Source organism: Phalacrocorax carbo, chromosome 1 (assembly GCF_963921805.1).
Source record: "Phalacrocorax carbo chromosome 1, bPhaCar2.1, whole genome shotgun sequence".
NCBI lineage: Eukaryota > Metazoa > Chordata > Aves > Suliformes > Phalacrocoracidae > Phalacrocorax > Phalacrocorax carbo.
Window position 1 is genome coordinate 115085464 of NC_087513.1, and position 24356 is coordinate 115109819.

General features: G+C 47.3%; 1 protein-coding gene across 3 annotated transcripts in view; it reads right to left on the minus strand.

The window, feature by feature from the left end:
- The window catches only part of TIAM1 (TIAM Rac1 associated GEF 1), a 193767-nt gene extending 172556 nt beyond the window's left edge, over positions 1-21211 (minus strand). For 2 of the 3 annotated variants that reach the window (XM_064470522.1, XM_064470513.1), the window contains exon 1: positions 21067-21156. The gene's annotated coding sequence lies outside the window, so the exon portion shown is untranslated. Of the gene's footprint in view, positions 1-21066 lie in introns of all 3 variants that reach the window. The other variant, XM_064470549.1, reaches the window with a different exon arrangement.
- Between the last annotated feature and the right edge of the window lie 3145 nt (positions 21212-24356).

Below are 24356 nucleotides of genomic sequence, written 5' to 3' on the forward strand. Positions count from 1 at the left end.
AGGTTATCAGCACAAACATCAAATGTACAGAGCCGTATTAAACACGTTAGCAGCTGGCCCAGTCAGATCTCTAAAAGCAATACCAGCTCTGGTTGAGTAATTTGCTAAACGGACTATGAGCACCAGGATCCAAGGGAATTGGATGCAAAGGAAAAGAGAAAAATGAGATAGATATATGGATAGTTAAGGAGAAAGCTCACCAGGCAATTAAAAAGAAAAGAATAATATAAAACTTCTTCACATCAGAAGAGAAATCATCATCCAAGCTATTCTGCTCCATTAATTTTTTAGCAGTGCTACCCATTCAAGTCAAATATCAGATAGAAAATTTGTACTTTTAGTCTTTTGAAGCAAACCTTCTTCCATAAAAAGGAGAACCGACCTGATGCAATTCATTTACAGTGGAAAAGAAAGGGATTCCCTCTCACACACAGCAAATTCAGTGGCAAAACTCTATAAATATTGCAAACTGGTTTCAGTAATACATCTGATTTGAAAGGAGCTCAGAAGGCAAGGCTTAAAACAAGGTATTAAAGTCAAACACTTTTGCAGTAACGTGTTCAGAGGTAGAGTTTGGGGAGTTTTTACTTTTTTTTTTTTCTCTCCAGTTTGTGACACTTATATCAAAAGCTTGTTCTAAACCCCCAAAGGGGAAAACATCAATAGAGGCCCTGTTTGAGCTGCATTAGGAGATTTTTGGACCCCTCCATCAGGCAGCAGTCCCAGCCACAGAGCCAGGCTGCTTCCCCAGGGAAGAAGCCAAAAGCTTCTGCTGTCAGCAAGATGCTCACATGAGCCCTATTGCTTTAAGACTTAGGGGTTAGTATTGATCTCCTCTCTCATAGTACAGGAATTTAATAGTTAGAAGGACAACCTTCTCTTTAGCCCAACAAAGATTTGACAGGAAGCACAGCCCAAATTCCCCCAGCACCTAAATAATTTCTAAAGGGAATTCCCACAGCTAATGAAGGCAGAGCAATAGCAATTCTGTAAAGCCACAAGAGATGTAAAACAGAGCAACAACCCGTCTGGACCCAATATGTCCTGCTATTTCTGCAAAAACTACTTCTATAAAGAAAAAGGGAAAAAAGCAAACTGCTGCTTGAAATATTCCTTGGAGGTTATACAAGGGATGTTTAAAAAAATAAAAATCTATTAATTCTTTGCTAAAAGGAAACATCCTGAATGATGATCCTAGGACGGAAAAAAACACCTAAGTACACAATTGCATACAATTTACTTAAGACTGCTGTGATGAATGCACACAGTCTTCAGGCAGGGTTTCCCTTGGACTTCCGAGTGTTCAACTCTTCTGCTCTTAATACTGAATAAAATAAATAAAATTGAATACTGTATGCATGAGTAACTTCTGACTTAAAATATTTATGAAATACTATTATCATTACCCCCAAGGTGGGTCACCCGCAATGCAAAGACATTCAGATCCACAGCACAAGCAGCAAGGACTAGTAAGAATGAGCATCAGAAATGTTCTTGGCTACCTGGATCACTCATAACTGCTGGCAGGTCTCAAAGCCACCAGGCTTAAAAGAAGGGTTCAAACAGCCACAACAGGTTGGTTTGACTGCACATTTCAGAGAGAAGTCTGCTCCCAAACATTACCTCGTATTAAAGCATCCACACAAGTTAGATCAACACAATTAAAACAATCCAGAACAATCCTATTACAGCTAGGCTGGCTAGTTTCTCACACAGACAAGCTTAAATTCATACTTAATTAGCTGTTTTAAGAAAGCTCAGTAGTCTCTTTCCAAGACCAGCTATCCAGAACTGAAGGGACCACCAGCTGTGTTTTCAAAAGACAGCAGGGATAAGAACCAAAAAAAACCCAAAAACATTTCCTTCTGTTAGAAGAGGCCCTACCAAGACCACAGGGCACACCAGCTCTCGTCTGCACCAAACCCCCTGGACAGCCACACGGCAGTGCAAACCCCCATGAGCTGCAGGCAAGGCAAGTGGCTGCCTTTAGTCTCCTGTGCCCTTGCTGGGGCTGGCTGCAACACCTGGAGCAGCAGCCACATTCCAGGTACCACTAGAAGTTTCACTCACCGTGGCAGATAACAAAAGTATCCAGTAAAGCAGCTGACTCCCTTATTCTCGTTATACAGTATGATAGCAATCTTGCACCCCCTGTCAGGGTCTCGTTACCTAGTACCACAAGCAGGGAAACTGAACCATGGGGCAGCAACATCTTGTGATCCTCACAACCTCATGGCTAGATTTTGATTTATTTTATTTATTAGTGTTTTCTTTATGAGACAGGGGCTATTCTATGTGAAACGCTTAAGCACACCAGGCCTTCGGGTCACTAGGCTGACACCACTTTAACGCAAATAAATACTGAGAGTATGCCAGGTTATACTCACCTCCAAAAAAACAACTAAAGAGACTACTTGAACAAAAGTAGCAGCAGGTTTACTTTAGGCATCTGGAATGGAAGCAGGTATTACAACCCAAGTACAAAGAGAGCCATAAGTGCCAGCAGGACTCGGATAACGAGACAGGGAGTTTAAAACAGGCCCAAGCATGAGAACAAACCTCTGAGGAATCTGAAGGGAGAAACCCAGGGTCTGACAACCACTTTGACATCATTGCAGCTTTAACTATATAGATGGATGGATGGTGTTTAAATCTCTTGAGGATTTCTACAAGTTTCATCTTACACTGTAAAAAGACGTTATACAAAATGACTCTACTTTGCTTTTGAATGTTTTGTTTGCAACAAAGGCTACAGATACTTCAGTCTCCTTTCTGGCAATGCTGCACACTTTCAGGCCCTGAAATTCAGAATGTGTTTAAGTTGAATGAGAATGGGAAATTCAACATTTTAATCTCAGCTAGGAGATAGAGTATTTCAAAGACAGAAAAGACTGGCAGGGGTTAACAAAAGACAAATTGATTCAATCTCTTCAAAAGCATAGAAGGGTAGAAATTATCTTCTTCCACCAAGCACTACAGAAGCAATTTTAAAGGAAAGCACCCACTGACGAGTGACACTGCTACATCTAACTTGAAAGACAAGATTTAAGGCCAGATTAAGTTTTGTTGGCAAGCCAGAGGAACTCCATTGATATCAACTGTCCTACCCACTTACGTTAAGCGAGGATGCGTTTTATGGCACTGCACAATGTGACCTCAGTTTTGAGCTTGTATTAGCTAGGAACAGGGTGTCCTACTGAAGCATTAATGTCTATGGACACAGCCAAATCTTCCATCTCAATATGCCACCAAGTCAAACCAGCAACAATTATTGTCTCAGTCTTGAAATATGCAATAGCATATCCAAGAAATATGCTCCACTTGATCTGGGAGACAGATCAGATCCTGGCACATCTTAATTCCTTCAGAAACCTTTAATGCCTCAAAAAAAAAAGGCAGCATTTAGCCGCCAGCGCTTGGTGAGAGAAGAAAAAAAGTATCCATTTTCTTCAACAGGTATCTAAAGATTGGGAGGGAAGGGAACATGCATCAAGAATCCCTGGAAGGAAAGCAATTAGCAGACGTGGTACAGTGCAGAGGGAAGCGAGTGCCTCCTACAAAGAGAAGACTGGAAATAGCATAGTAGTGAATTACAGCAAAAACATCCCCCCCTCAACAAAACCTGTCCTGTACATGTTGGTGCTTTCTTCTTACAGCATCAGGCAGTGCAACTGGCAAGCCGCAGGTCGGGGCACCCCACAGCCTTGCCAAAGCCCAGCTTGCACGGTGCTGCACCCATACTCCGGGGACAACCCCAGGCATCCCCCACCCTTAACCCACAGGATGGGAGGGTGAGAAGCAAGTGACATTTCTCAACAGATGTTATCTTCAAATTTCACGCTGGTTAAAGTTCATCAGTCAAGCATTTAGTGGCCAGATACTGCTGCAGATCAGAGATTCATTTACTGGCCACAGTTAACTGCAGGGAAGAAGAAAACAGCAACACACACACACGCAGTTGCCTCTCCTTTCCTGTATTTCTGGCATCTTCCTATTTTTTGTGGCTTGTGACACCACCAAGCAAAGGGAAAGCCCAAAGCATCCTGCAAACAAAAGAAGAAAAGCTGGTCTTTCATGGGGATAAAAGAAGGAGGTATAGTACCTGCCCCTGAAGTACAAACAGGTTCAGACACCTTTTCTTAGAAAGATAAAGAGTGTTTCACATACAATTCCTCCCACCATCTCAAGGAGGCTTTAAATTACTCAGGGGAAGGAAGGATGTGCTGAGAGAAGACCATACATTTGCATCATACACTTTGATGGTATAAACACTTCTGTGTACCCACATTTATTAAAGAGATGATTATGACTACGATGCATGAATGAAAACAGACAACAGGCCTCACCAAACACAGCATGCAATATGGGCGGCAGCGGAGGGCTCAGGACTCCAGAGCTCCTGGGTGAGGGAAGGTCTTCTACAGCTTCACAGGTGCACCGCTCTATCACTGGCAGGTCCACGCCCATGGTAAATGGAGGACAAGGAGGAAAGGAGAGAGAAATGGGACAGTGGTATATAAAAACATGGTGAAACACCCCCCCTCTGCTAGTATTCAGGTTAAGACTGCACTTCAGAAAATACCTAGGTAACATGAAGTGAAGATTAAGCACACAGACATACTAGAAATGAAAGAAAAAAGTTTTTTTTCTTATTTTCTGTAAAACTTGAGACTGAATCATCACCTTGGGACAACTCGTTCTTTCTATCCACAATGAGGAGAAATCCAAAGTTGCCGTTCCAAGCTGGGCAAAGACGACACTTCTAACTTCTTGTCTCCCCAAACGCTTATGTTTTTTCATAATCACTTCAGAAACAAAGGTTGCCTTAACACCTAAAAACCTGACTAACAATACATCTAAACCTGACACTAAGGTAATGGTGATTATTTCTTTTCACAAAGACCTGAGCAGACCTAGAAACAAAACAAGTTGAGCACCGATTTTCTCCCCATCTTAGAAATGCGCACACACCTACATTGCAACCTGCTGGTACTGGCTGATTTCCTTAATCAGGTTGGCCTTACCAATCTTACTCTTCTCCTGTTGTTTGTCACTTGCCATAATTGTATGATTAAGGTATCAGTCTTCTGTCACTAACTCCTACAGACTATATCCAGTCCTCTCTTACAGCTCTCTAAAGGAAGCAGTTTCACCACTGAGGTACAACTGACAGCTGTGACCAAAAAAATAATTCAGTGACATGAAGAGAGATGCTTAGCTTAGCAGATCAGCTAACGAGCACACCGGTGCTGAAAAAGCCATATGCAGATTTCAGGTAGGGCAACACTCTCGGGTAGTTTTCAAAATGCTTGATGACTCTTATTGCTTCCTTGGAAACCCTTCAAAAGTACAAAAAATAAGCAATTTCCAGCTTCAGCTTGAGAGAAGGTATACATCCTTTTAAGGACAGCCACCCGCCCTAAAGAGAGACTTCTGTCCATCACAGACATTATGTTTAATCCTCATAGTTTCCATCATTTTTTCCCCTCGTTCCAAAACACGGCATGCTCTCAGCAGCTTCAGTAAATAGCATCCTTGCATCCAAAAAGTGTCTGTGTACAAAAAGGGTCACATAATACAGATGTATTCAGAAGATCCCCACCCAACAACAACACTGCAAGACTCCCCATATTTGCAGCCAGATGCTGAAATACCTCTTCAAATGAGCCTCTTCAAGAGAGGAACTGGAACCTAGCAGGAGGCTTCCCAGCCCTAACACCTAAAGATTATCGGTGGCCCAGAGGAAAGCTAGATAAACGGGTTCCCCTCTGTGTGTGCATGCAGGGTGTGCTGGAGCAGAGGAGGCATGCGGCAAGAAATCTGCACATTCCTTCTGTCAACAAGGATTTAGGCAGATCTAAGAGAGCAACATTTACTACTATCAGTCATGAGTGAAAGCCCTGAAGATGTGTCAGATTCTGCTGAAGTAAACAAGCCTGCTCTTGGCCTACGGGCTGCGTAGCTCAGAGACCACGCATCCCTCTGACCTCCCACCCCTCACCCAGCTCTGCTTGCACCAGCAGCCCCAGTCTGCTGTCAGTCCTTTTTATCTGCCCAATTGGCAGGGTCAGGACATGTCATCCTAGAGCAGGTCTGTACACTTCCTCGAGTGGCTGCCTTTCCCCTTTGCATACGCCTGATGATCCACCTGGACCAGCGCTGTTACCCCGCCTGGCGTTACGCGGGTATGCCTGCTCCTCATTGCTGGCCGCAACTCCCCAGCATCAAACCAAAGCCTCAGGAGCTCTCCCCAGGGCTGCTGCTTTTGCTGGCTGTCACGGTCCACGGCCCTTAGGCTGTGCAAGTCACTGAGCAGGATCCCCAGCCCCAGACGCTCGCATTATGCTGTTGCTCTCTCCCTCTCGCACTTGCCAAGAGGCACCATGCATGAGCTCTTCCTTCTACTGTCCATCAAAAGAAGGAATAAATTACCTCCCGGCGGATTGAGACTCAGTTGTTCACTGACTCCGGAGACCTCAAGCATCTGCAGCAGGGAAATCTCCCGAGGCTTTTCATGCACTGCCTTTCCCAATTCTGCCACATGATGATTCCCATTAGGGTGCCCCCACCTCCTCCACAGAGCTCAGTTAGGATTTCAGCTGGCACAGATCCTGAGGGCTCTCTCTACCAGTAGCAAAACTGCTTTCACTGCTGCTGCTGACCCTTACAGCATGCCCACAGGCCACAGCTCAAATCGTTCTCGAAAACCAGTCTTTTCTGTTTCTGGTACAGAGCTCCATCGATATCCTTTCCCCTACCCAGGACAGAGCAAACCAGCCAGGCAAGACCCAGGCCCAAGGGTGTCCTCCCACACTTTCACCACAAGGAGCAACCTGGAGCATAATTTCTCTTCCTCTCCTCCCATATTTCAAGACGATTTGGGTACTCTGCAGAAGAATTATAGATTTGCTTCTACAGTCGCATCATGCCCAAAGCTTGTTTTTGAGCGCAAGGTTCAGTCGTCTTTGGTGCTGCCTCTCCCGCTCCCACTGCAGGACAGAGGGAGGCAACAGGCAAAGTGCTGAGACAAAAAAAAAAAAGAAAAAGTCATAAAACTTGTAAGACTACTCCATTTGAATAGAACAATCCTAGGCAAAGAGAGAGTAGACATTACTCTGGCAAACCCCTATTCCATGCCTGAGTTCCACTGAAACAGAAGGCCAGATCAGGAAAACAAACTAGAGGGACCAGAAACATCCATAGAAGCTCAGCAACAAGTAAGAAAGACTGCAAGCAAGCAAGTGTGCAAGCACACCTAGCTGCTGGTTTAGGTGTCCAGCAGGAGGAAGAGCACTTGCAGAGGATTTGCTTTTCCTTCCAGCAGAGGTCTGTGCTTGTCCTGACACACCTGCCCTACACAGACCTGTGCAAAACCAGAGAAGACAGGAGAAGCCCTCCAGCATTTTGCAAACCTACCGGCAGCAGCAAGTCACAGCCATCCACCCAAGGAGGCTTCATGGGACTTGACTAAGAGTCTAGTTCTCTTTAAAAATGTCAGTAAAACCAGAGCCCACTAGGGCTCAGATGGGGAACAGATAAGGGCCTACATGGCATAGGGGCTATGGGAAGGAGACCCCTCCCCGCCACAAAAATGCAGACAGCTTATCTATCATACCCTGGGGGGTGCCTTCTGAAGGGTGTTTTTTCTTCTTTTCCAGGAAGAGAAAGGAGGAGGGAGTGTCTTTTGGCACTCTTTGTTCAAAAAAAAGAAGAAAAAAAAATAAGGACACCTACTCTGTTGCCCAAACCTACAAGCACTTTTTCCGCCCCTCCCCAGATTTGTCACATTCTCCAGATGCCCCTAGCCTCTTTCACCCCCCAGATCGGGCCATAGGTGGAGGATACCAGGACAGATCCCACGCTGTAATGAGGAAAAAAGGTGAAGGAAGGGGATGACATGTGGGATCCCTCAGTTAAGTCAAGCACCTGGCTTCACAACAGCATCCAAACATCAAACAGGTACATTTTTCTTCTTGGTTTAATTCAAGGGCGCCCATACACACAGCTTTTGTTTTAACAAGGTCTGCTTTGTTGAAAGCAGAATGTGTTTTCTAATTTAACATAGACTGAAACCAAGGTACAGCAAGGGATGTTTTTGTCATTTGGGACACCTTACTTATATATTATACATCCACAACTTCCAAGAAACTCAACTACCACACACATAGACCCCCAGCTGCCGCTAATTGCGCTTGCTAAGGGCCATTTTTACCAGAGGGATCCCGTAGCAGCTTTCCCATGTTTCTTTGATGGATTTTGTTCCCTGCCCTTCAGTCCCTCCACTTTTCCACAGCTGGCAGGGGCCAGGCACACTTGAGACAGAGTGACTATCTCCCAGCAGACAAACAAATACAGAAAAGATATTCGTTTCCTCAGTAAGCCACCAGTCTTTGCCTGAAGTCTTAACACTTGGCAAAAATTTTGCAAATCTTTTTCATACCCAGCTTCTTCCTACAAGTTTGGAATACCCTATGGTTGGAGACTTGTCCCACACCTCGCTGTTAAAGGCTGTCTATTTGTAGGGGCCAAGCAGACACCTGAAGCCCAGCTCTTCTTCCCAGCATTGCCCTGGGAGAACTGAGCGAGCAATGCTTGCAGGCGTCAGACCTTAACGCCGTGCTACAGAGCCAGCAGCGCATTAACCACAGATGGCCCAAGCAAGCTGAAGTGCGTAATGTAATTAGTGAACCACTAAGTACCTCCATAGTCACATGCTTCAGTGACTGTCTTCAGAAAGCCGTGAACAGCCCACTGCAGCTATGCCTGAGCTTTTAACATCGACATTAATTCATCCTTGACCTGAGGCCCGGGGAGGGGAAGGGGACACGACACACCCCAGCACCCACACCATGGATTTGGTCATCAATTAAACCAATGACTGCTGGGCAATATCATCCAAGCCGTTCCTTAACCCAACGCAAAACCTCACACACAACATACACCCATAACAGATGACATATACGATGACAACACTGACAGATTTCAAGTTCGCATTATCCAGAAAGAAATGCATACAGTCATCACAAAAACTGGTGCAGACCATCAGAAAACAAGAGAGAGGAGAATCAGCATTTGGGTACCCCTGAATTGGAGGACTCAGGCTCTGACCCCTGAAATACACTCAAAAGGACATAAAATCCCTTACACGGGAGCATCCACAACAAGGCGTACATGGATGTTCCAGCACAAGAGATTTCGTGTCAATGCCACCACAAGCTGCTACGCAGACGTTTAACCCAGGCACCACCACTCATGTAACTAGTTGAAACATAAGAGCCTAAGGTAGTAGAAGTAAACCTTTGCTCATGTCTAAACCATAATTTTTTTCCCCCCTTCTTAGGTTGTGGTTGCACTGGAAATGGATAGCAGCTGCCAGGTGGCACCTGACCAATGGCCCGTCTAGGCAAGCTCCATGGCCACGCCAGTCAGGGCCACCTTTGAGACTCACACCACCCAAAGGTCTCACAGCCACTGCCACTCATAGGAAGGGCAAAATAACACATTGCTCGCCTCCCCCTGGAAAAAGCTGTTAAATACAAAAGGGGCTGCTGCTGGCCTGCAAAATCCCTAAATTGCACAATGCTAGAAGCTGGGAGAGCACTTCAGAGAAGTGTCAGTAGCACCTGCCCTGGTCTTGTACTCATCCCTAGCACAGAAGGGTCTGGCGCTATTTAGTAGCCTTCCACAGATGTACTTAATGAAAAAAAAAAATAAAAAAAAAAATCACATATGATGTGAGAGTGCATTCACAAGACCTCATGGGGAGAGGCTGCACGAAGAACCTCCTCATTCATCCAGTTTGAGCCCCCCTTTAACCCACGCCCCAGCAGGTACCTCCAGACACTCACACGTGACCAAAGGAAAACTGCTTTACCATTCCCACAAATGCATTCCTGTGATGCAAAAGGAACATTTCCCTGAAATCATATTTTGCCAACAAACAATTTCCACATGCAGAAGAAAAGTAAAAAATTTCAGACCAATTCAAAGTTGAAAGCTAAACAGTTTTAATTTGGGAAGCAAGGATGAAAACATGAATTGCCAACAAATAATTCTCTAAAGTAACACAACACACACAACCTCACACTCCCACGTGAGCAAGCTCCAGACACAACCCTTTCAGAGAGGACACGTGCCTTGTGTCTACATACATTAGGAGGGTTCCAGCAGAATAATTACAATTAATCCATTACTTAATCTCCTAATCACTCCTAAGCAAACAGCATTCACGTACATTTGTTAATGACACCTTCATTTTCATACCATCCTACTCATGAAAATTTAACCAAGAAAATAAATTGAAAAATGCCCAAGTGACACCAGTTACCTCATTCAAAGCTACAAGCAAGAAAGATTCACAGCAGAGGCCTTGTCCACAGCAGCAACTCACTGTCACTGGTGCAGGCACCAGGGGCTCCTCCACACCGGGGGTCTCATCATCGAGCCACCCCCGCCACCACAGCACCCACCCTCCATTTCCAGCTGCTCGGGATGGGTTTTAAGTGGCTTGTGGTCCATGAGCTGCATCAGTAACAGGATACGCAGAGTCCCCCAGTAATTCCCCTCTTCCTCAATATATTCCAGCTAACATATATGTTGCAGATTTAAACATGCAGTGAATGAGTTTAACCACCCCACGGGATGTGATAACTAGGTGTTACCAGGAAAGTCTTGAGAGCAGAAAAGAATAAGAATAAAAATTTATCAGCCTTTGACACACTTCAGCTCTGTGTCTTCCTTGGTAGGATTAGGAAAGACCTCTAAACACCAACTTCTTTTTGGTTTATTACAAGAGGAAAGATTATTCTAGCATGGGAACCCTGAAGCTAAAATTAAAAACCTATAATTTGGGTTCAGTAGCAGCTAGTATAATTCAGATCCCAGCCACAATGAGAGGTCTCCAACATTATCAACTGTCAACAATTATTACTGGCTAGGCACACAAAATAGCTTTGTTCCGAACTGGAAGCCACAACTGCAAGCAGCAGTAATTGCTACCAAAGGCAAAACATACTAAAAAAAATCCCAGCCTTTCCATGCAAAATACTCTCCAAAGAGGAATATAGGAATGGACACAAGAGTCTTATCATCTCCACTTACATCTTTTAAAAAAAAAATATTCTAAGACTGTATACCCAGCAAAGGGAGGGGTGGGGCTAGCAAGGAAAAGGGTTCCCAGAAAGACACTTGTTAACTATTCTGAGCTGAACACACATTTAATGAAACATCCTGTTCATTAGTTATTGAACTTTCATTAGCAGTTTAAGGGAAAGCTACCCATGGAAGAGATGAAATGCAATCAATTTCTCCTGAAATTGCATATATTTCCACGCTAATCCTCAGCAAGTTCATCCCAACTGATATTAAAAACCAAATCAATTAATACTAATTGCTCACCTTATTTTCACAGAGGTATCTTCACGCTTCAGAAAGCCTCAAAAAAAAAAAGGGGGAGGGTGGATAAAAAAGGCTATTTGTACAAAAGCAATTTACTTGTCTGGTCTTTTTATATTCATTTAGCTATGTACTTAATTATTTTGGCAGGTAATTCTGTCAGCTCAAGTTTCCTTCCTCACAACTACCCTTTTGCAAACTGACAGCACAAAGCAATCACGTTTTTATAACCCCACAGCCTATAGCAACAGAATAAACAAAGTTTTAGTGTCATGGGGTGAAATCCCGAACCCAGGACTTCATTAGCAGATCTGCCATTAAATTAATACAACTGGTGCAACTTTCCCAGGAGACCATGACGACCTAGTGAGGAAATGTATTTTACTAGCAACAAGCAGACGTAGCAGTATTTACATTCAATTTTTCTTAAACACAACACATACATTTTTAACATGTGCCATACAGATAGCACAGAGTAAATGGAAGCTACATTCGTCTTCCTCTGCTGCCGGAGTGCAAAAGGTTTTCTCACCATCACATGCTGAGTCTTCAAAAGAGGTTTTCTCTTCCTGCACTCCATATAACCACACTATACTTCAGCACCATTCCCCATTAACAGGTCTTGAACATTTTTTTTACACAGATCCATTAATGTCTACAAGCAAAACAAGACACATAGCTTTAAAAAAAAAGGTCACTTCATGCTAACAGTTTCTCTTCTTGCTTAGTGTTACGGAGACAATCCTGCCAAAATGGCTCTCCAAAGTGCTAAGTAACTTGGAACTGCATGGCCCCAATCAATCAGTGCGTCCCTAAAGCATCCTGCACACCTCACCCCGGGCACAAGCGGGTGTCAGTATGAGTCAAGCTCTGGGGAAGCTTTCCCAGGGGCTAGACAACAAGCACATCTGCCTAGCCTCAACTGCTCCTAGGGTTTCCTCCTGCCTCCAAAATCACCACAGCTAGCTCGTGCCTCACCTGTCCAAGCTCCCACAGACGTAGGGGATGCACAACAACATAAGACAGTGCCAAGCCTGAAAAAGCATCGGTTCATCTGGAAGGAGGCAGCTCAGGCACCAGAGGCAGTTAACAGTGGCAGAAGTCCTTTTGGGGCTCTTTTGCTTCAGTGGTATCTGAGCAACCTAGGAGTCAAGCAGCACTAGTAACAAGATGGAGATGCAACAGCCTCAACTCAAAAGGTTTCTCACATCATCTAGTTTCTGCACTGTTTTGCACCTTCCTCCCTCCCCTTGATTTGTGGAAAACTAATGAGCACTTAGGCTCGTGCAACCCTGAAATAAATTAGCAACGTCTCTCCTGAGTGTGTGATTATTGACTCATTGTACACCAGACGATGAATCCGCTTTTCGGACAACGTGGTCTTGGCTAACACCACAGGGAAGCCAAGCCTCTTTAGGAACGATGCTTAAGCTTTTTTTGCTCCCAAGTTGGAACAACTTAAGTATTGCTAGCTGTCATGTTGCTTCATCACCATAACAGCTCTCCATCTCCCAGCACAGGAGATATCAGACCCTCTGGATCAAAACTCAGTGTCATCTCTTAAAAGCATGATGATAAAAGAACATGATAGTAAGTGGAAAAATTAACTGAAGTCAGCCCTCTCTGCATTTTTTTACTGTGGTTCTGCAGATCACCCGTCACACAGTCAGTGGAAAACAGTTTTAAAAGTGCCTCTGCAATCACATCACACCGGCACCTACCCAAACTCTAGGGAAGGTCCATGATGAAGGAACAAGCTACAAATGGAGGCCTCCTGCAAGTTATGCAGGTGTGGACAGAAATGCAGACATGGCATGAATTAAGGCTTTCATAAAAGTTTCAAACAGCACCGAAACTCTGCAGGAACTCATCGGGTGGTTAGGAAGCGGTACTCAAAGTTTTAAGACTTGCTTTCAGTAAGCAAACTGAGCTGAGGAGCTGATGCCACCAAACAGAGCCCTGCTGGAGCACTGGCTAGAACACAGAGGGAAATGCCTTTTGAGCAAGGCTTCACTGGTGACTAACGGGGAAAGTGCTGGCAGAGAGGAGAGCGGTGGGACCAAGTGGTGGGCCACAGCACAGAGAACCCAGCCTGTTCACAGCGAAGGAATGACTGACAGCAGGACAGTAAGCTTTCAAAGCTCAGGGGGTTTCCACAGCCCAGGAGATCAAAGCAGTGCTGGAGTGGGAGGAGGTGGCAAACAGGAGAGAGGAGGACAGGCTTTGAGATCAGGATGGCAAGAGGTGAAGTCAGATGGGAAGCAGTCGAGAAGCCTGCCTGGGGTTAACATGAAAAGCCATGTCTCTCCCCAAACCATGCCAAGAGATAAAGGCAGGCACAGGATTTGCTTTAGAAGCAGCAAAGGAAACTAACCGTGATGGACTAGGGAGAGAGATAATTTGAAACAAAACAAAACAAAAAAAACACTGCTGCTACAATAATGGATGGGTCCAACAGAAAAGTAACTGGATCCAAGCAGGAATTGCCCTGGCTTGCTGAAAGCCTGGTGCCTGGCTGAGCAATGCTTATCAGAGAAGGTGAAGAGCCAGAGGGCTAGTGTGATGATAAAAGCAAAGGGTCGGCCAGGTTGCTGCACACACACAAAAAAACCAAACAAACAAAAAAACCCAGGGGCAAGGGGGTCAAAATGCAAAGCAAAACTTCCATAAAATCACAAATTTTCTTCCCACTTTCCTCTGCAAATAAAGACAGACAACATACACATAGGCAATCAGAGTATCCATGTTCTTGTAGAGTAGTGCTGGTATAGCAGGAAATCGTGGGCACAGTAACAGGCTGCAGCCTTCTGGCATGAGGTTTTATATCTCTAGATATAAGATGTTTTGAGTGAGAGATGAGAGATGTTTTCCAGCTGTGGTTTAACTTTAGCCTAGAGATATGCAGTTGCTCTATAAAGGTAGCTCCTAAGAATATTTTTTACAACAAAAGGAGAGGAACCTCCAGTCATCTGAGAGTGCAATTGTCAGCCAGTCTAAGATGAAATGGCACAGCACTGACTGATAACAATGCAGGATGAGATGGGTCTCGCATTAGGGAAAAAGACTTCTTTCCTTAGGTAGTTGGTTTGCAGTTCTCCAGAGGCAGCTGTGGAGCATGTATGGCTTTTACATGGGGAGAGCAAGAGAGCTATTCCTCTTTGAAAGATATTTTGGAAAGAAAATTAACAGAAAATACTTTTTCCAGATATGGAAGCACTGCTACATCCCCTCCATCCTCCCCTGCAAGGAACACATCTGCCCCTACCAGCACCGGGGTTTTGCATGAGCCCTCAGATGAGCCCACAGCAGCAGGAACAGTGATGGCAGAGGGGGAACTTGACAGCTCCTGGCTCCTAAACCTCTCTGACAGCTCTCTTCACACCAGCACCAACTGCTGCCACCCCTGAGCAGCTGCTCCTGGCACCACAGCACTGAGCCCAGACCTTCTGGAGCAGCCACCCAGCTCCCATGAGCCCTGCCACCACTGCTGCAGGGTGGCATCACACTTGGGCCAAAGGACCCTGGCATCTTCCCATGCCACGCCAGGAAAGGGACATGTTGCAGGTAATGCATGGTCGAATCCAACTTTGGAGGTTGCTTCAAACCTTCTGCAGTCAACTTTGTCTTCACAGAATACCCTCCAACAGAGCTATCAAGCGACTGCACGACACAGACCCACTCTGCATCGATGACTTCTTTGCCATTATTCTGTGAAGGGAAGGACTGCCGTGCCCTCCAGTAAGTCATACAATTAGGCAAAGTAAACGAGTTGTCAATAAACCCTTGATTGTTCAATGAGACGTCGCTAATGGGAAGGCAAAAGTACGCTACCAGAATCCATTACATGATAGCGATAATTTTCAAGTTATGCTTGATGTTTCTGTGATGAAGCTATTTTCAGTTGCTTTGAAACTTCTTCAGAAAAGTCAGCCTTTGAAATAAACAAACAAAAAAAAAAGTCGTGATTGTTCTGAGCTCAGATGCATGCATTTAATCAGTTCAGGTGTTTAAATTATTTATCCATGAGGAGAAAAGCTGTACTAATCTTAGGAACAGAGCATATGAAGGGGAAAAACAATTAGACATAAAGATATGCTGAATAATGCAAAGCAGTAGAGAAGTCTCTCATGCACAAGATAACTCTGGCCAAAGGTGCTCCAAGTATTTATGTTACTGCAGCCTGGGCTGCAAAACTCAAAATACAGAGATTTGCTGCTTCCACAAGAAATGTTTCCTACCCATAAGGCAAAATTAGTGTTTTCAACAAGCACAAAGCCTCAGTCAAAAGTTGGTACCTTCCCTAATTTGAAGGAGCAGAACTTTTTACTTTTTTTTTTTTTCAAAAACAAAAGCAGTGTCTGGGGAAAAACAGACTACTTCATGAACTATTCTCCCATAAGTAAGCATGACATCCAGTGCTACGGACCAGACTGTCTCTCCTCATCACTCAGGCATAGACGACAACCTCTTGCTTTCTTCTTTGATCTTAACCTTCTCCTCCTCTACCTCCCTTTTCAAAGCCAAGGGTCTACCCAAGCCATAAGGAAGACCTCCCAGGTGGAGGATATACAGGGTGGGAGCGACACTCCAGCCCACTGCAGCCTTGTTAGATTGCTCCCCCAGCAATGGTTACCACAGAAGCAGCCGGTCAGGCACTACAGCTGCAGGTCCCCAGGAGGACTGAAGGGCTGTAGTGACGCACCAGGACACCTGGTTAAGAATACAAGACCTTCCCACCACCCTTACTGCCTGCTCTTTCAAGGGAAGGAATTCTTAAAATAAGTCTCCTTTAATGTTAATGGATTAGGTATCTTGTTCCAACTCTCAAATGCCTGGTCCTTCAGAAGACTTGGCTTTATCCACTGAAATTAATGGAGGAAGTCAAGAAAGAGGTGTATTTATACTGTGCACTGGAGAAAAGTATAACTAGGTGCCCTGCTGCCAAGACAGACACATTTACATAATGTTCAACCCCAGCATCGGTACCTTCACTTAGAAAGACTTAGCCAATTAAGTTGATAGCACAGCACACACTGGCACTTTCGGAGCATGCAGGAAAATAAACAGGCAGTTCTTATTCCAGCAAAGGATCTGGCTCTTCTCCCAGATTGTTACCAGCTTTCTCTGCCTCACCCCCCAGCTTGCGGCATCACCTGCCATGGAGGTGGGTTACAGCTACTGAGCAACAGCCTGCGCCTACGTGAACAAGCTAAAATCCTTTCTTGGCCTGTGCCCTATCGCAAAGGTTAGGCTGACTACAGAGAAAACAAAATCCTTACCTTTGCTCAAAGAGACCCAGGGAGAAGTTCAAGGTATTTTAACTCTCTTCGAGCCACTGCCAGCTGCTGTTTCAATCATTTTGTTTCTATAATCTGGGCAGCACACCAAAGATCACAAGGTTTAAGTTTCATTTAAAAACCATCTCTTAGGAGAATCATTCCTCCATTTTATTAAGCAAAAACCATAGGCTGCTGACAATGCTATTATAGACGGCAACATCAATGGAACTTTTTTTTATATACATATATAAAAAATACATATAAAAAGAAAAACATTGAGCTGGAAGGATACTAACAAAAATAGAACAGAAGACCCCTGAGACATTCTCTTTGTAGTTCCTTTTTACACAAGCCAACACTTAAAGCCTCCTGGCTGAGATTCCCCAGGTAACCTACAAACCATTTTATGGCATCATTGCTCAAACCAATCTGAGTATCCAGTAGGGCAATTTATAAGGGAATGACATGCCTATTATTGACAAAATTCTTCACAGAGCAAGGAGAAAACCTACAATGCAGATACATCAACTTTTTTGAAAGTAACATTGGCTCAAATTTAATTATAATGGGAAAATGACCTGTTTGGCTGCCAAAGGTCCTTGGCATTACCGCTCTGAGGAAAAGCGTCTGTGAAACACTGCAAGAGGGACCCAGTTTCACAAGGAGCAGCAGCCAAATGAAAGGGGAAAGAGAAGGCAAGAAAAAAAAAAATACCAATACCAGACCAGCCTCTGGCACCACAGCCTGCCCAGCTGCTCCCAGGTACAGGGGACCCTGAGTCCCCTTCCTTCCTAGTATCGATTCTCCAGCCACGGGAATCCTTCATTTGATGTTTGCTTTCAGCAGACATCAGCCTTTTTACTCAGTTTTGCCAGACCGCACTTTTGTCATTAGCTCTGGTTAGAGATACATATGAGATGGCACTTCAATTTCCTTCTTTAGTTTAGACAAAATAAAAAAAAAAAAGTCACCTGATGCTGCAAGTCTAAGGATAATTACTTTGCGGGCTGAAATTTCCCATTCTTGTTCTCATCATAGAGGCACATATCTGAAGATCTGCTTGTTCATTTATGGTTTTTAAACATGTTCTCAGATAAGCACAGCTGCATTTTTAACAGTAGCTAAAATTACTAGAATTTAAGAAAGGAAAATTTGATGTGATGTTTCGTGCTTTAGTTAACAGTCTTCCAAGATACAAAGCTCCAGTTGCTCTGGAAACTGTAACTTGGACACAACCATGTAGATACATCAACCCCCTGGCTATAAATTAAAACACTTTAGCAACACTGCACATTTGTGCGACAAACATTTTTTAAAACAAGCATTGCACCCGGATCTTCATATAGGGAGGGCACATCCCACAGCCCTCCACACAGGGCACAGTTCTCTGACTGCATTTCCTTTAAGCCTCAAGAGAGATGACTGAGTCGGAGCCAGGAGAGCACGTGGACCTATCGTCGAGGCAACGACCCTTCAGATAAGGGTGAGATGGGAAACACAGGTGGGTATTGGAGGGATATGCCAGGGATACAAAGCCAGGGTGCTTCTTCCTGTCTTTGCGTGGTACCCATCGCACCACAGCTGGAAGCAAACGCTGGTACCAACACAAGGACTTTGAAGACAAATGAACATGGTGGGCAGGCTGGGATCTGGTGCAGAAAGCCCTCAGCTGCTGGCCCAGAAGAAGGCAGCAGGAAGGCTGGAGCTGGGAACAGAGCAAGACGACAGCCATTGGGAGAAGGAAAGCAGAGGGGGATGCTCAAAAGCAGAATAGGAGGAGCGAGTGCGGGGTGTTCGCAGAGGATGACCGGACAGAGCGCAACACTAGATTTTTTTTTTCTTTTTTGAAAAAGGGGGAAATATTACGTACGTAAACGACAGCCTGAGTGCTGGTTGCTGTGGAAACCATAACTTTGAATTCAGCGGCTAAAACCTAGCATTGCTATTTATACCATGCTCCTCACTACAGCATGAGAACTTCATCTGAGAAATAGAGAACTCTAGTACCAGACAAACGTGGTTTTTTCCCCCATTACATGCAGCAGTCTTTTCAAATGATACCTCACAAGGTTTTTCTGATGTTCCTGGTCACTGAATGACTACATGGCATAATCACCTCTGATATAAGAAAAACGTGTCTTTCCTCTTCCAAGCATGACCACATGAATTACTAGACAGACAACAGGGAGGATTCACTGAATTCTACTTTGGCCAGGAGCAACCAGAGAAGAAAAAAAAAAACATTTAAAATAGCAGTGTATCTTGTTTCCCTTAAGGCAAATTACAGTCACCATTGCGTAAGATTACAGAGGGCCAGATCCCAAAGTCAGTTATCATTAAAGATGACGAGCAATCTATTTGTTTAAGGACTCCAGAATATTGCCTTTAACAAACTGGAAAGCATAACTGCATCATTAATGCAAGAATAACACTAACAAAAAGGCTATAGATTAAACCCCTGTTGGGAGAATCCCTTTACAAAAACTTCATTTTTGAGTTGCTCTGCTGTTCAATAAGGAAACGGCTTTTTCCTCCACGGGAAACATAATTCTGGGGCAGCAAGTGTTCCTGCAGCCTAAGTGGGAGCAGAACTAATCTGCCTGTAACCAAAGCAGAGGTGAACCCGCTCCCCACGGATGTGTCACATTCCTCTTCCACCTCCACCATTCCAGGGCCTGGAAGGGAAAAAACAGTCCCATTCCCACTCCCTAAATCATGTTTTACCTCGAGTAGTATGGAGGTGCTAGCATAGCATGATCATTGCCACTACCAAACATACACAATAACTAACTACCACAGGGGTGATTGTAAGATTTTAAGACACCTCCCAGGACCTGTGCATACATCAGTCCCCACATCAAAAGGCAATTAAAGCAAAAGCTGAGAGAGAAAAACCACAGCGCTTTCCAAGGTCACTCGCACCTTCAGAATCCCATGGGACTGTCCCATCCATGTGGGCTCATCGGGAAGCAGCAAGGACAACCGTTACGTGCAATCTGATAAGCAACACCCCGGCTGAGCAAGGCAGCATTTGCCAGGGGAAGGGCAGCCAGGGATCACTCAGGGACAGGAGCAAGGACTCGGCAGAGGGGCTCCAGCTGCTGCCAAACCTGGAGGGCGGAAGGAAGTTGCTCTCTGCGGGATCGGGTCCTTAAGGCTAAGGTGAAGGAGGTCTCATTTGCCCTTGTTCAATAATTTATATCACAGCACTGAAGTGTCATTGAAATTGACAGAAGCGCTTTAATAATACAGGAAGGGGAAAAGATGCTCTAATCACAGATTAGGCACCCAAGTAATCACTCCATAGATCTCAGCCTCCCCTGATTTATTCCAATACATTTTTTAATCAGAATTTCATACACAGCCAAATGCTTAACAAGTCACGAGTACTACCTATTTCCCAGCTGTAGCCAGCTTTCACCAGCCCACAGTGCGCTGGCTGCCGCTGAGCGGGGAGGTAGGAACGAAAGACTGATGAGGAACAGAAAGTCTATTTCTCCCAGCGCTTCCCAGTCCGACACGGCGGTACAGAGCCGCGCGCTGGGAATTACGCACCCGTTCCTGCAACCCAATATTTAAGACCGCGTTTGTGCCAGCGCTTCCCGTCAAAGCTTGGGACTAGGGAGCATCCCTCAGCTGTCCCCAGCTCCAGCAAGGGCGGCGGGGGCAGGCTGCGCCCCGCCGTCGGTGACCCCCAGGCCACAACACACCACCCTCGCCTGCCAGGGGCTCGCTAAGTGCTGTGTTCCCCAAGTGACACCCCGGCTGCCACCCCCCCCACCGCGGCCGGCACGGCTCCCCCCGCAGAAGCAGCAGCATCGCCCGGCGGGGAAGGGAGCCGCTGGCCGCCTCAGCCCCGCGGGGGGCCAGCACCGGCTGCTGGGGCTCTCCGGGACGGGACCGGGAGACACACACGGGGACAGCCCCCGGCACGGACCCCGAGGAGCCCCCTCGGGGGGCGGCGGTGACATTTTAGGCGCAGCGGAGGCCGGCTGCCGCAGGGCCGGCTCCGGGGACGCGCCAGCGGCGGCCCCGGACCCCCGCCGAAGAGCCGGGCATGTCCCGGTGGGGCCGGCCCCGCGCCGCCTCACCGGCGGTTGGGGGGGGGAGCGGCGGCGGCTGGCGGCGGCCCACGCCGCGAACAATAAAGCGGGCCCCGGTGGGCCGGGCGCCCACCCACCCGCGCCCCCCCCCCCCCCCCCCACAGACGCGCACACACACCCTGCCCGGGCCCCTGCTGCGGGCGGCCGAGGGGCTGCCAGCCGGGCCGCGGCGCCGCGCAACGCCCCCGGCGTGGGGCGCTCCGACAAGGTGCACCGGTGCGAACGGGGATGCCGTGCACGGGGGACGGGGACGGGGACAGGGACAGGGACGCGATCGGCCGCCCACTCACCCGCCGCGGCTGGGCTCGGCACCGGGGGTCGCGGTCGCTGTCGCTGCTGCCGCCACCCGCCCAGGGAGCTGCTCCCCGCCGCTGCCGCTGCCGCTGCCGCTGCCGGGCGCCCGCGGCCGCCGCCGCCGTCGCCGCTCAGAGCGCGCCGCCACCAATAGGCGCCGCTGCCATATTGTTACTGCCGGCGCTGCGAGGGGCGGCGCCGGCGGCCGCCTTGGAAACCGGCGCCCATTGGCCGCCCGCCGTGTCAGTTCGAGTCCGGCGAACCAATAGGCGGCGGCGGCGGCGAAACAGCGGGGTGTTCGGAGTTGGAATGTTGTGTGACAATGGCCCACGCGGCTCCCGGGCGGGAGGGGAGGGGCCGCTCCCCGGGGGGCGGACCGCGCCCCCTCCACCCCCCCACGCGCGCACGCACATCCACACATGCCCCCGCACCGCGGGGTCCGCAACAAAAGCGGCCAATGGGGAGTGCGGGCCGCCCGCCGCGCGGCGGAGCCCGGCCAATCCGTGGGGGGAAAGGTGGGGGGGCGACGGGCGAAGTTGGCGCGCGCGCGGCGGCGGCGAGCGGGATTGGCTGCGGGGCGGAGAGAGCCTGGCTTCGAAGTCAAACCGACTTCTGAGGCGGCCGGGGACCGACCTCTCACGGCTCCCGGCACCTCTGCGCCGTGTCTCGGCGGCTGCGAGGGGGTCGGGAGCCGTGAGAGGAAGGTGCCTGATCACCGGTGACGCGGCTTCCGACCCCCTGGAAGCTCCCTGGAGCAGCGCGGAGCTTTCCCCATTTTCCCCTCCTTCACGGTCGCCACCAGGCGTTTACAAGGAGCTGTCGCCCGGCAGGCACCAGGGGCACTGGATCTTCCCCCTGGGCCTTGCCTGCGCTCGCGTTCCTCACAGTGGGCGCCATCCCACGCCATGTTCCCCTTCCTTCGCTGCCATTTACCAGAGACCCCTGAGCACCGACGGCTATCTGCAAGGCCCAGAAACACAAGCGAGGTGCAACGGCTTTTGCCCCCTGCCCGCCTGCTCCTGTGCTACTCCTGCAGCTAAAGACTTTGAGGGAATTGAAGCCAGTGTTTTAGCTGTGCATCACGCACACAGACTCCGTTCAGCAGGACGCAGGGATGCCAGAAAGCACCTTGTCACAAGCGTTGCCCCGGCTGCCAAAGTGTTCGATGGGTTTTTTTTTTAAGTAATGACTCAGCTCAAATCTGGATAAGTACATTTTAAAATGCATTAATAAATAAACATGAGCTGTGTCTCAACTGGGGGTATTTTACAAAACCCGCCAAACTACACAAGCTGATTTTTCAACACAAAAAGGGGGAAACACCTCCCTGACAACTATGAAAGTCAAGATGGGGAAGTCCAAGTCAGTCGTCACTGTTAATCTTAACAATTGGATGCGTATCGAATAAAGAATATTTCTTTTCCAATACTGTGTATTTGTCCTGCCTTTAAAAAACAAGTACAAAACCGCAACTATCTACTCACTAATCACTATGTTGCTTGCAAATCAAATCCAAATATAAAACATCAGTTTTCTTCATCAAGCCATTGATCACTTAATGGCAGGTTTTAAATGGCATTACCGCACCAGGCACTTTAGTGAAAGCGTTTCATCAGCAAGATTAAATGCAGGTCCTTTCCTGACATTGATTTTTAGGTAAAATTCCCCACTGATTCAGCCAGGAGATCTTATTAAAATTTGATAGCGTGTAACAGCCCTGGATTAGGAAAGTTCACGTAGTTAAGTGGCTATTCAAAATAATCGTACAAACCCAGGAAAGTGACAGCTACCCCAGGTGTGCGGTTTGGTTTATAGCTCACAATTGGTGGCATAAGTTAAAACCAGGTCTTCAAGGTGTCCAGCATTTTATAAACAAACCTAACTTACCAGACTATGCCCTGCACATCACAACCTCCGTGTAGCCAAGAGCTACCTGGCCCGGTGCAGGGCTGCTACACCTCCTGCAGACCAGGCCAGCCACGGCCCTCAGCCACCTCAGCCCTTCAGTCTCACTAGGACCACAAAGGGAAGTCATGCTTGACCAACCTGACAATCTTCCACAATCATAGAATCACAGAATAATTTATGTTGGAAAAGACACTTAAGATCATCGAGTATTATCGTAATGAAATGCCTGGCTCAGCAGGTGAAAGGAGAGCAGTGGGTATTGTCTGCCGTGACTTCAGTGTGGCTTTTGACACTGTTTCCCATAAGATCCTCACAGACAAGATGATGAAGCCTGGATGAGCAGTGAGGTGGAATGAAAACTGGCTGAACAGCCAGGCCCAGGGGGTGTGATCAGTGGTACAAAGCCTCGTTGGAGGCAGTAACTAACAGCGTACCCCAAGGGTCAATACTGGGTCCGGTCCTGTTCAACATCTTCATTAGCGACCCGGATGATGGGGCAAACTCAGCCAGTTTGCAGATGACACAAAACTGGGAAGAGTGACATAAAACAGAGTCATGCTGCCATCAAGAGGGACCTAGACAGGCTGGAGAAATGGGCTGACAGGAACTTCACAAAGTTCAGCAAGGGGAAGTGCAAACTCCTGCACCTGCTGAAAAACAACCCCATGCACCAATATATGCTGGGGCCCATGCAGCTGGAAAGCGGCTTGGCAGGACAGGACCTTCTGCCCTTGCAGCAAAAGCAGCAAATGGTATCCTGGGCTGCAAAGCATTGCCAGCAGGTCAAGGGAGGCGATCCTTCCCCTCTATTCAGAGCTGGTGAGGCCACATCTGGAGCGCTGGGTCCAGTTCCAGGCTCCCCAGTACAAGGGAGACATGGACATATGGGAGAGGGTCCAGTGAAGGGTCTTGAAGATGATGAAGGGACTGGAGCATCTCTCCTATGAGGAAAGGCTGAGAGAGATGGGACTCTTCAGCCTGGGGAAGAGATGGCTCAGGGAGAAGCCCATCAACATGTATAAATACCTGAAGGGAGGGTGCAAAGAGGTCAGAGCCAGGCTCCTTTCAGTGGTGCCCAGTGACAGGACCAGAGGCAATGGGCACAGACTGAAACACAGGGGGTTCCTCTGAACACCAGGAAACACTTTTTCTCTGTGAGGGCGACCGAGCACTGGCACAGGTTACCCAGGGAGGTTGTGGAATGTCCCACCTTGGAGATACTCAAAAGCCATCTGGGCGACCAGCTCTAGGTGGCCCTGCTTGAGCAGGGGGTTGGACCAGATGCTTTCCAGAGGTGCCTTCCAACATCAGCCATTCTGTGATTCTGTGACCAAATCCTATGTACCCTAGCCTCCCTCCTCTCCCGCAATTATATGCA